The 13,500-nt window shown below is 43.5% G+C and overlaps 1 pseudogene; it reads left to right on the forward strand.

Moving 5' to 3' along the window:
• Positions 1-1,175: 1,175 nt before the first annotated feature.
• On the forward strand, positions 1,176-10,732 carry LOC140609402 (transmembrane protein 216-like; annotated as a pseudogene).
• Positions 10,733-13,500: the final 2,768 nt, after the last annotated feature.

A 13,500-nucleotide genomic window follows, 5' to 3' on the forward strand; every position in this document is an offset into this window, starting at 1 on the left:
GAATATTTCATAGTGTGTTTAATTTGCAAATACTGCCCACTGAGAAGGCTTAGGCAGGAAACCTATCGAAATAATTATTATTACTCCTGCAAAACGACTTGAATTTCCATCAGACCTCCTTCCTTTCGATTGTTTTTTGCCAAAGCTTCTTCCAAGAAATGTAATATTTTTTAAAAGCGGGGGGGGGGGCGGGGCGGAAATGTAAAAGAACATTTATTAGGAATGAAATGAACCTGTTCAGATAAAATAAAAACTAACCCTAGACCTACTACATCTGCTCAGCCTGCAACTCTAACGTGCAAATAGTTCCATCCCGATCATTTCCTCTCCTCCCCTGTGTATTCTGAGAACCAACTGAGTGAGGGAATTGGACACCAAAAGAAAGCAAGGCATTATTTCTCCTGTGTTCCATGTGACTTTATGTATCAATTAAGCCACCCACCGATTCTGAGCACCCCTGATATCCTTCCTATAAACTCTCCTCCCCTTACCTAAGCCAGAGTAATTCTCTACTGTCTCTGCAACAAGAACCCTAACTGCCCTAGCTCACATTGATAATGGGAGCTAGAGAATCACACATCCATGGGCTTCTAGCTACTTCCATCTGTTCTACCACCACTATCATCACAGGTTGAAAACCCAATCATTTAGCACAGGGTAAGCAAACTTTTCCTATAAAAGGATAAATAATAAATAGTTTAGGCTTTGCAGTCCATATGGTCTCTGTTGGAACTTCTCAACCCTGCTATCTTAGGATAAAGCTGCCACAGGCAGTATGTAAACAAATGAACATGGCTGTGTTTCAATAAAACTTTATTTACAAAAACAGATAACAGGCCAGATTTGACTGCCATCCAAATTTTCTAGTACTTGAGGTTCTTCTATTGCATTTCTTAAGACTTCATCCAATTTTATTCTTTAAAAAAAAGAGAGAGGGAGAGAGAGGCTCTGGGAGAGACTGTAGTGGCCTATGTAGTTTCCATGGGGACTGAAGATGGCACCAGGAGGTGAGTTTCCAGAGGGAAATGGCTGGTGTTCACCCCCACCACTCGAAATCCTGTTCTTTCTGAACAGGTGGTATTATGCTACCCCATTTCTTGCTGGAATTCTTCATATTTCTGTATAAAGCTCTCCTGCTACTATATCCAACGGCCAATATAGTACGAGGTGTGGTGATGCTTCTTTACCTTGGAATTGAAGTATTTCGACTATCTTTTGATACAAAGGGAAATGGCTGCCAATTAAAGATGCCACTTGGTGTTAGCATGGCCTTGACCTTCCCATCGGCCATAATGGCCTCCTATTATCTGCTGCTGCAAACCAAGTGCTCTGCCTGGAAGCCATTCTGAACAGCATCTCGCTCTTCTGTGTTTCAGAGCTGCTGCTTGAGGTGCTCACCCTGACTACTCTTTCCAGTATGGACAGGACTAGAAGTACAAAAATTTCAACCAGTAGCCCTCAGTGGGCTGAGACCACAGATACTTCTGGCCTTTATCCACACCAGAGAGAATTGATGGGTCAAGTTGTCCTGAAAGTTTGCAGCTTTTCCTTAGCACAGACATTTGGGCAACAAACTGAGCATGACACCACCAGGCATCATCTTCTTAACCGGAACCATCAGTCTAAGAGACTGTTCACTCCAGTGTCAGGGAGGAGAAAGGCTGTCCTATCCCGGCCCTTGTCAGAACCAGTTCCCTATGGTCCTCAAGTTCTCTTTGATCCTCAAGGCCAGAGCATCTTGTGTGGACCATGGAGGCTCCCCATATGCTCTGCTCCTGAAGTGACACAAAAGCCTCTCACCTCAGTCCTCAGAGACCAAGCTCTGAAACCTTTTTGGAGCTCACACTCTTATTGTTCTACTCTTATCATGGAATAAACATTATTTTATAATAAATGTGCATTTACTGTCCAAAAAACCAAACAAACAATGAAGGATTTGCTCTATGACTCTGAGTGTGTGTCTAAGTAGACCAAAGTCTATTCGATTAAACCAGTGGTTCTCGAATTTGACAATGTCTGGAGACCAGGGTTAGCCTCGTGGGTGAATATGTTGCACAGTCGAATGGGGTACCATAAATAGAAGGGCCCCAGCCCCACACTTGACTTAATGCTCTGCTGTCACTATCTTGAAATTCTCAATAGTTTTTATGCAAGAGGCCCCACATTTCTGTTTTGCACCAGGCCCCACAGATTGTGTGGCCAGTCCTGCAGGAGACATAGAAAACATCAAAGATTGTCACACATGGGGAGGTGCGGCCAGCATCCTAGCGAGTCAAGGCCAGGGACGCCACTCAACATCCTAGAACTCATAGGACAACCCCCACGAAATGGTATTGAAATGTCAGCAATGCCAAGATTGAGAAATCCTGGATGTGACCACGTGAAATCACCGATATTCTGCTATCTTTTACCTACAGGTAAAGTCATTTGATATGGTGCAGCATTATGGAACTATGCTTTACGTCTTTGAAGCTCTTATTTTATCAAAACATATACAGACCAGGGGGAAAAAAAAAACCTGTTTAAATCTGCCCCCAATTCGTGTCCTTGTGTGTTTATTTTTCTGTTTCCTGGCTTTTGCAGGAAGTAATAAATGCAAGTGGCACAAATATTTAAGATTCTGAAACATTCTAGGTAAAAGTGTATCTCCTGCCTGTCCTGTCTCCAGTCCCTGCTGCCCTTTTCAGTGCAACCCCGTTTATCATTTTTTCACCTGTCCCCGCAGACATTCTATAAATGGGGCATTCTGCACATGCAGTTCTGCTCCTCTTTTCCTTAGGATGTCCCTTATCGGTGCACCTAAAATGTTCATCAGTGATCCCCTGTGCCTGGTCCCAGCCTGCTTTGTTTCCCATTTTTCTGGGGCCACATACTTCAGTAACAAGGACCCCAAACATTCCAGAGTCTTCTCCAGCCACTCTTCTTCCTGGTACCAGCTTATTAGATTCCCTTACTCCCTCATCTTTTGAAGTCCTGGCTGAATAAAAAAATAACATTCCATCTTCCGTTTCCTAATTTCTCTCCCTCGGTGCTCTTTGTCACAGAATGTATGATTGCTCTATTTAAAGTCTGCTGGGACCCAGCGCCTGTCAACGTTGCTGAACAGAATAAAAAGCTCTTGAGCTTGATTCAGGCCAAACCTATACATAGACTTGACCCTCCTTTCTGTTCCAAGAAGAGCAGGAAAGAGCTGGATGTTGGAGGCTCTAACTTCCCTTGTATTGATTTTGACACGCAGAGTAAAGGGGGGCCTCCTCTCCCTCCGCGTGACAGCATGAGTGTATGTGACCACACGTTCGCTCATAAATTATTAATACCACCTTTGAATCAAAAAGGAAAAAGACAAGCAAAAGCAACCAGAAAAGCAGAAGCAGGCAGAGAACACCAGCTCAAGAGAACTATGAATTATTTAGAGGTATTTAACCACTGTGTTGATGCAAGGGCAACATTTCTAGTTGGGAGAAGTGAGAAGCCTGTAGGACAATGGGGCTGCAGCCCCAACCAGCAGCGTGTGGCTGCTGAGAGGACAGCAAGTCCCTGGGAACCTGTCCTACCTTTTCTTCTCAACCTTCCATCTCTCACGGCCACCATACTTTGTCTCCCAGAAGGAAGGCTGCAAACTCTGGTTTCCTCTGGTCCTCCAAGGAGGTGACAATGGGGCGCCCCAGGAATGGTCATCTCGACTGCCTGATGATGGAGGTGGCAGAGAGAAGGCCGGGCCCCACCTATGCTGATGGGGAAGTGTGGTCTTAGAAACCCAAGCAGGTCTGGCGATCACCTCCCCCAGGCACTACTTGTGATCCTGCCCCAGACAGGATCTGGGGCTCTGGGGCTTGAAGGAGGCCTTCCACCAGCTCTCCTGACTTACCTTTTCCATCTTCCAGCACTTTTTTGTCCTTCTGGGCACCACTGGGTTTGTCCTAGTCATGGCCACATTCCTGTCTAAATGAATGTCTTGAGATGGTGATGTTGGGGAGACAGGCGAAAGAATGGAAAGTAAGCTTTTGGGATGGTGAAGTAGTCTCAATGTTAAGTTCCCAGATTCGTTGCCCTAGAAAACGAATTTGGGGAGGGGGTTGGTAATAAAATACATATAACATACAATTTACCATTTTTACCTAATTTATCAACTTTAGCCATTTCAAAGCATACAGTCCAGTGGCATTAAGTGTGTTCACACTGTTGTGCAAACTTCACCACCATCTGTCTCCAGAACTTTCTCATCCTCCCAAACTGCTCCCCACTCTCCCTTCCCCCACCCCCTGGCATCTGGCATCCTTTCTCCCTCTGTTGTATTTGGCTACTCCAGGTACCTCATGCACATGGAATCATACAGTATTTGTCCTTTTGCGACTGGTTGATTTCACTTAGCGTAGTGGCCATCTATGTGTCCATCTATGCTGGGTCAGGATATCATTTTTGGAACATTCTGCTCAACATCTCATCTTCTAACCATGAGGAGCGTAGACTCTGGAGTTCCTAGAAAGGGGGACTTTGTCTAACCAAACCTGCAGTATGTCTCCCAGCTTGTATAATACTTATTTCGTTATTGCTTCATGAGATTCTACAGGGCATTTTTAGGGAACCATCCTGTAGGGGTCTGTGATATTTTACAAATCATGCCCAGTGCCCTTCAGAATGCTACATACGTATATTATTACTGCCTAGATGAATCGATGAGTGGATGCGTGCTCCTCATATGTCTTGAGCTGACCTGTTTGAGTGCTGCAATAGTCACGGTCCTCCAGAGAAATGAAACCGGATATATACAAGCAGAGATTTATTTTAAGAAATTGGCTCACATGATTGTGAGGGCTAGCAAAAAATTTTACCAAGCAGGCCAACAGGCTGGAAACTCAAGCAGGGTTTCTCTGTTTCAGTATTGAGGCAAAGCTTCTTATCCCTAAACCATCTTTCCTCTCGATGAAAGGAAAGGAGGTCGGATGAGGTCCACTCACATCACGGAAGACACATTCTTTAAAGTCAACTGAATGCAAATGTTAAGCATATCTAAAAAATACCTTCACAACAACATCTAGACTAGTGTTCGGCCAAACTGGACACCATAACCTAGCCAAGAGGACACACAAAATTAGCTATCATAAACACATACCTCCCAAATCAAGAAATTTGTAAAAATGCAAGTTACTATGGATACTCCTAAAAGGGAGGGAAATAAGGATATTAAAGACTGACAACTATTAAAAATAAGATTACTATGAACTTGTAATCACAACGTCTGGAGTTGGGATGTTGTTGCTATTTATATCGTGCTCACTTACAGAAAATATTTGAAGAATCAGAGTCAAGAGCAAAAATCCAGAAATTGTCAAGAGAACTAAAATTGAGCTTCACCGAATATTCACTCTAGTGAGTAATAAAATCACATATTATTTTATGTTTACTAACCCACAGGATTTGGGGAGCTAGGAAGATTTGATTTGGAAACCACTCTTTCATATCATCAAAATCCAGGACTAGAGAGAGAAATTTACTGAAGATCATACCGTGTGAAGCCATGGGCCTCAGCTGCTCTGCAACCAATCCACACAGTCAAGGCCCCCCGACCTTTACTGAGCACCTACTGCATGCCAGGTTTTCTGCCAAATACCTTGCTAGGTACTGGCAACATGTGCCAGGCTTTTTAAAATCACTACAGTCACAATGCTACTTTCAGGAATGTAACTATTGCCCCTGGTTTCCAGAAGAAAATAGTAAGCTGTAGAACATAGGGGATTTGCCTGAGGTCACAAAGCTATCAGGCCAGCTGTTGGAATTTGAACCCAGGCAGCAAGGGCCTGAGTATATGTTCTTGTCCATCATATGATACTGTTTGTAGTAGGGAAAATAAAAGCACATACAAAGGCTTTCAGGTTGTGCTTTATTAATGTGTTAGGAGGGACAATATGAGACAGGAGTCTTAGAACGTGCCTGGCAGTTATGCAGCTAAGACACATGAGCAGAGAAGTTGGGCGTGGGTAAATTCAGATTTTGTGAGACCTGACACTAATGTAATCTGGGGAGTGTCCTTTAAAATACAAAGTTAGGAACACAAATATAGGTGCCAAAATGAATATTCACTTAGCACAAGAAAACACCACACCGTAAATTTTTAAAAGTTGATCAACTACTACAAACATTACACTATCAAGAAAGAAAGAAAGAAAGAAAAAAAAAAGAAAGAAAGAAAGAGAAAGAAAAAGAAAGAAAGAAAGAAAGAAAGAAAGAAAGAAAGAAGAAAGAAAGAAAGAAAGAAAGAAAGAAAGAAAGAAAGAAAGAAAGAAAGAAAGAAAGAAAGAAAGAAAGAAAGAGAAAGAAAGAGAGAAAGAAAGAAAGAGAATTACTTCTTTCATAATTTTTCGGATCCACTTCTACAATACTTTTATCCCTATATATTTGTCCTGCCCACTCTTTGGCTGCCTCATCCTATGACAATGCAATTATTTTTATTTTTTTACAGAGAAAATGGATAATGTAGTCCTTCTTCTGACATGGATGATCGAAATTTTATTTTTATTCTTAACAGTTTAGAACAAATTCTTTGCACTTCCCGCTAATTTCTGGTGTGGTCGTGTAGATTTCAGGATTTTTGTCAAAACTGAGAAAACCTCTAAAAGTTTATATATGAGCTGTGAGATTTCAGGATATTTCAAGTATTCTTAGGCAGTGACTAATCTTGCAGTCCTCAAATTCTCTGAATTGATGAAAGTTATTAACCAGTTTGTTGTTGATTCCCTCATTACAATGTGTTGTAAGTTTAAATTACATTGTTGATGTCAGTATTTTGAGGCAAATCAGCAAGAAACTTAAATCTTTTCCCAGTGTGTTCAAATGATTAACTCCTCTTATTAACTGGATTATTAAAAAAATCTGAGGATTTAGTCATCACTTCCATTAAAAACAGAATATCTTTCTCTTAATGAATTTCTGCCTTTGACATATCTTTTTTAAAGTTTTACAAATTTTTAATGTCAGGATGATTTCTATTGATTTCATTTTTTTAATCATATTTTGTATATAATCCATTAAGTTTACCTGAATTTGCTCTCAGTTCTTTTTTGGCTTGGTTTTGCATTTTCATTTTTTATTTGTTCATTTGAGTAGAGTTGATACATGATGTTACATTAGTTTCGGGTGTGCAGCATAAGGATCCAGTTTCTCTATACTTTTGTTGCTCCCAGTTCTTTAATAAATATAAAGATGACACAATACATTTACTTTTTTTTATTTTTTTTTTAATTTTTATTTATTTATGATAGTCACAGAGAAAGAGAGAGAGAGGCAGAGACATAGGCAGAGGGAGAAGCAGGCTCCATGCACCGGGAGCCTGATGTGGGATTCGATCCCAGGTCTCCAGGATCGCGCCCTGGGCCAAAGGCAGGCGCCAAACCGCTGCGCCACCCAGGGATCCCTACATTTACTTTCATCCAAATTAGTAGAAGTCTGTGATTTCTCACTTTTATTGAAGTGTTCCAAAGCATCTTTCCAAATTCTAAGAAAAATGCATATTGAAGGTTTGTCAATGTTTTGAGAAAGCTTTGTGCCCTTCGTTTATGTTCAATCTCCTTTTCCAAGTCTTCAAAAATATATTTTTAGGGCTCTTGACACATCCTATACTGCAAAGCTCGAACAGCTTCATCGTGGGCAGACATTCTCATGACACTTAAACTCCTGAAAGAGAAACCCAAACTTGGCCAATCCGAAAAGAAGACACGTAACAGAGACATCTGGGTGGCTCAGTGGTTGAGTGTCTGCCTTTGGGTGAGGTCATAATCCCAGGGTCCTGGGATCGAGTCCCGTATCGGGTTTCCCGCAGGGAGCCTGTTTCTCCCTCTATGTCTCTGACTCTTTCTCTGTGACTCTTATGAATAAATAAATAACATCTTTAAAAAAAAAAAAAGAGGAAGAAGAAGAAGACATGTAACAGATTCAACAAAGGAAGTAGTCAACAACTTTAGGCATGTCAAGGGCAGCAGGGAACATGGACAAGAAATGCCCAAGACTCCTGATTGCAGTGAAAAAAAAATTATTTTTTGCAAATTTACAAAAATCTATGACTATGTGAACATATTGGTCTCCCCCCGGTCCTTAAAAGGACCCTGAAACAGAATCTGCAAGGTGGAGAGGAGGTATCCCAACAAGGATGGGATGAGGCAAGACAGGGTTCAAAGGACTGTGGACAGATCGAGGACACTGACAAAGCTTGTTCTGTGGGTGATGAGATGCTCAAGAGGGTTTGGTGTTTTTCTCAAATGTATGGCGGAAGGGAGAATGGGAGATGAGTATTTAATAGGCACAGAGTATGAGTTAGGGAAGATGAAAAAACTCTGGAGATTTACAGTGGTGATGGTTACACAACAACATGAAGGTACTCAATGCCCCAGGACTGAACATTTTTGAACTGCTACAGTGATAAGTTTCATGTTATGTATATTTCACCACACCAAAATAAATTTTAATATCAGTACATTTTCAAATTTTAACAATTTTTTAATTGAGATCATTATGGATTCACAGTTATAAGAAATAATATGGAAAATTTTCTGGGGCACCTGGCTGGCTCCAGTCAGTAGAGCATACAACTCTTGATCTCCGTTGTGAGTTCGAGCCCCACATTAGGTGTAGAGATTACTTAAAAATTAAAAAAAAAAAATCTTATACTTTACCAAGTTTCTCCTCTGGTAATTTTTTGCAAGACTCTAGTACAATATCATAGTCAGAATATTAACACTAATAAAATCAACGTACTTGGATTCACCAGTTTTACTTGTGTGTGTGTTTGTGTATGTGTGTATGTGTTCGTCTATGCAATCTTATCACCTATGTAGGTTCTGGTATCCACCCCCGCAGTCAAGCTATGCAACAATCTCAATGCTACAGGGACCCTTCATGCTGCCCTTTTGTGATCATGCCCACACCCCTCCAACCCTGCTCTCCATCCCAAACCCCAGTCCTCCATTTATAAAATGTTATCATTTCAAGAATGGTATGTAAATGGAATTGTACCTTCATCTCATTCATACACAGCTTCTTGGCTTGGCCTTTTACACTCAGCTAAATTTCCTGGAGATGTGCATCCAATCTGGTAAACGTCTAAGTGGTTGGCTCCTTATTATTCCTGGGTGGTGCTCCATGGCACAGATGTGTCCCAGTTTTTTTAACCACCTTTTGAAGGACACCTGGGCTATGGAAGGACAATTTGGGGCTATTACAAATAAAGCTGTTCTCGACGTTTGTTTATAGGTTTCTGAGTGAACGTGAGTTTTTATTCTTCTAGGGTAAATGCTCAGAAGTGCATTTGCTGGGCTTTCTGGTAAGTGCACGTTTGTTTATTTGTTTACTAAAGATTTTATTTATTTATTTGAGAGAGAGAGAGAGAGAGAGCACAAGCAGAGGGGAGGGGGCCGAAGGATGGGGAGAAGCAGGCTCCCCAGTGAGCCAGGAGCCCAATGCAGGGCTTGATCCCAGGATTCTGGGATCATGACCTGAGCTGAAGGCAGACATTTAACTCACTGAGCCACCCTGGCCCCCCGCCCCCCAGCATGTTTGGTTTGTTAAGAGACTACCCAAATATTTCCCAGAGGGTTTTCCAGAGTGTGTTTTTCAGAGCTGGTCCATTCTACATTCCCCAACGCGACGTATGAGCGATCCAGCTTGGCTGCATTCTCACCAGCATTTGGTGATGTCACTATTTTTATGTTACCCATCCTGATAGGTGTGTAGTGGTGTCTTGTGATTCCGATGTGCATTTCCCAAATGACCACGGAGGTTGACCATCTTTTCATGGGGTAGGGTGTTAAGCACAGGAGTAGGGTGGCAAATGGGCACTTCCGAAAGGTTGCTCTTGGAAGGGATTCCAATAGTCCCTGATAATGGCCACTGGGGGCCTGAGCCAGTACATGACAGCCAAAGGACAGAGAAAGGTGGGCATGGGGGATTCCAAAAAGGCTTTCAGAAGTAAAATGGGCCAAACGTACTGACCAGGACAGGGGGAGGTGACTTCCTGTTGAGGAAGAGGAAGAAATCCAGAATAGAATTTGGTCTGGAAATGTTGAGCTTTGCCTCCAAAATATCCATGTAGCTCAGAGCATTTGGATGTAAGTGTTCAAAATCAGGACTGAATCTGGGCTGAAGACAAGGATTTGTAAGCTCCTCGATTTCCATCACTGAACCCAGCAGGGGAGGGGCCTGATGTCTTTGAATTTCGAGTCTACTGGTTGCCCTGGTAGGCAGGCGGTGGGCCCCGGGCATCTGGGGACAGAGGCAGAGGACCCACACACACACACCAAGCATTCCCCAGAGCACATGACACACCTCACACACCTAAGTGCTATTTTTCAGTTATATGTAGATTGGGTTATACTTTCACAAATCATTTTAAGAATTTAATTTTAGAGTTTTTCATTATGACTATTTTTTGGATATTAAAAGCACTCAAACTACAAAAGTGTGCAGAATGTTTAATCAGCTGAAGCGGCCGTGACTTCGGGATAGTTCGTCTTCCCAGACACCGGGGGTCTCCACGGCTCTGAAGCACTCCCATGTCCCCTGGATATTCTTTCACTGAAGGCAATCTTCCACCTGCTTTCCTGGAAGACTCCCTGCCCTTCACCTGCCCCCCAGGCTTTCCTGTTCCTCTGCAGGGAACAGGTGGCTGCAGACCTTCCTGTTGGACTTGAGAATCTCCCTCCCCAGTCTACCCCTTGCAGAACTCCACCTGCCCCAGGGCTGACCCCTCTGAGTTGTGCCTGGACGCCCCTCTGCGAGGCATGCACTGCCAGCCCCCAGCCCTCTGGGAAAGATGCTGCCAGCCACGCATCCCAGGAGCTTTCTGCACTGCTGTGAGGTCTCCTTTGTTACCTTTACGAAGACTGTAACATTACCTTCTGATCTCCAAAATATACCTGCCCCCCACACCTACCTTCACCCCCAGCTCTGTAGTATGAAAACCAGCAAAGCCACCAAGACGGGCAGAAAAGCAAACCATGGGGTCTCCATAGGATTCAGCGCCACGGAGCACCAGGCGGTGCCTATCAATGTATAACACAGAAAACGGGGAAGTTGGCTGAAACACAGTAACTGTGGATTCCAGCCTTGCCTCACGTATCTCCTAAGATTAAATATAATTCCAAAGAAATTGAGGTTATCTTTGAGAGGGAAGGAGGGAGGGAGGGAAGAAAAAATGGGCTTGACCTGTTCTATTACTGAATTGCAATCACTGATCCTTTGTGACACAGAAGCCATAGGTCACATCCAAGATCTTACTGCAGACCCAAGGGGATTGTTCTCCCAGGAATATGAGACCGGCCTCTTATCTCGTAATAACACCCCTAACGTCTCCGCGCTGAGAATTAGCAAGGATGATGACATGGAGAGCGACAAGGGGACCCCTGTCTGCCATCGTTCTGCATCCATTTAACTGGTTCTGCATGTTTTCCAGCTGACTCCGACAGCTCTGTCATGCTTTTCCAACGACGGGAAAAATCGGGAAGATTCGATTTACTTATATTTATTTTTTTGCCTTATTTTCAGCGTTTTCTAAAATTAAAAATCCAATGTCCAGACCCCGGTTATTTAAAAACAGGCCAGTTAACTTCCGCTGCCTAAAATTTCCCTGGAGGCCCTGAGATTCCTAAAATGAAGCCATCTGAGGAAGCTGGGAGGTAGGGAAGGAAAGAAAGAGAAACAGTCATTGAGGAGATTCTGCTCTTACTTTGCGTACTTGGTTTTCCTTCTGGAATCTTCTCAGGCCTGGGATCAGAGAACCTCACACCACCATCCCCCACACCCTGTGCTACCTCCCATAGCTGTGTCAGCCCAGGAGCCAAGAGGAGGCCCACCAGAAGTGGGGAGCACTGCTGCCTCCTCAGAGTGATTCCACAGGAGGCCTCGCTCCCACTGTGGGTGAGGAAAAGACCTTCTTGGCAACTGAAATGAGTTGATGTCATCCTTTTGGGGCTCACTGCAAAAAGTCCCCTGGGCTCCCCATTAAAACAGACCATCATAGGCATGATTACATGGAGAGCCTATCCATGAAATCAGTAGATCCAATGATTTAATTTGGAAGCCCACAGATCTTTTGAGAAAAAAAAAAAAAAAAAGGAAAAATACACATTCACTAACTCTTCATTGTGCCAAGAAAGGATATTTTTGAAACAACTACTTTCTACTAGCACATTTTTAAAGAAAGAGTGCTTTAACTCAGGCACATACGTGCATGCACACACATGGAGAAAGAGAAACCCTCCAGAGTAAAGCACAGCCCGTGAGTTGACAATGAACCTCAAGCTTTCTGAAAAGCCAACCACTGTTCCAGAAGCCTTGGTTTGGGGTAGAAGCTTCGGGTCTCCCCTCCCTTGGCTGTGTGTGGGGACCTAGCCTATCTCTCCATCATCTCTCAGCGAAGATTAGACAGTTTGAGGGTCCCAGTGTTTTCTTGTGAACTTCTCTGGGAAATGTCCATGAGAAGGAATCAACTCCTCTGAAAGCCGTCCCCTCCCTGGAGAAAAAGCAGACAAATGAAAGACTGAGGACCAAAATGTTGTGGCCATTACTCATCCGTTGTTGGGCACCGCTTCAGTGTGGGTTTCCCAGACCGGTGTACGCCTGAAGCTTTAACTTCCATGGGGACAGAGGCCTGGCCATAGCACTGTGGTGTGGCTGGCTCGGGTGTCAGCCGTGGAAGGAAGGCCTCCTGCTTTCATCTTACCATAAGGCCTAAGTTGCTCCAAATGCCCCGCAAAGACCCAGCACGGCATCTCAAGACTTCAACCAGTCTGCAAAACTTCAGTGCTCAATGGATACCCCTCGGATTGCAGTGTAGTTGGCTCGACACAGATCTACAGAATGGAGAAATGGATGCCTTCTTTCTGATGAAGATCCTGATGCTCCAACTCTGTGCTAGGCAGGCGGTGAAGGGCTCTGTCATCCCAAAGCAATTTGTAAGGGATTGGAAGCCTTTGAAAGGGGAACGTGCCTGTGACCAGAGTTGTATCACACTGGCCTCTTAGTCACAGTTGAATTTCTTCACAAATGCACGTTTCTAGCATGGGCCCTGACCAATTTAAATTCTAATGGGAGGAAGGATGAGGCCTCTTGGGAGCCTGGCATGCAAGGCGAGAATCAATTTCCTTCCTTCCTGCCAATATTCTCTCACCTGAATATGTGCCTCTGAGGATGAAAGAGGAAACTGACCACCAAGAAATAACATATGGAGGTGAAGCTCATTTTGAAAAGGGGACAAGGGGGTGGACAGGCCATCAAACAGACAAAAGACATAAATACAAAGGTCCAGCAAATAGATCTAAAATATTTAGCACCGTTGGTAACTTTTTATTTATTTATTTTTAAATTTTATTTATTTATGATAGGCACACAGTGAGAGAGAGAGGCAGAGACATAGGCAGAGGGAGAAGCAGGCTTCATGCACCAGGAGCCTGACGTGGGATTCGATCCTGGGTCTCCAGGATCGCGCCCTGGGCCAAAGGCAGGCGCTAAACC

Source organism: Canis lupus, chromosome 2 (assembly GCF_048164855.1).
Source record: "Canis lupus baileyi chromosome 2, mCanLup2.hap1, whole genome shotgun sequence".
NCBI classification, from domain to species: Eukaryota; Metazoa; Chordata; class Mammalia; order Carnivora; family Canidae; genus Canis; species Canis lupus.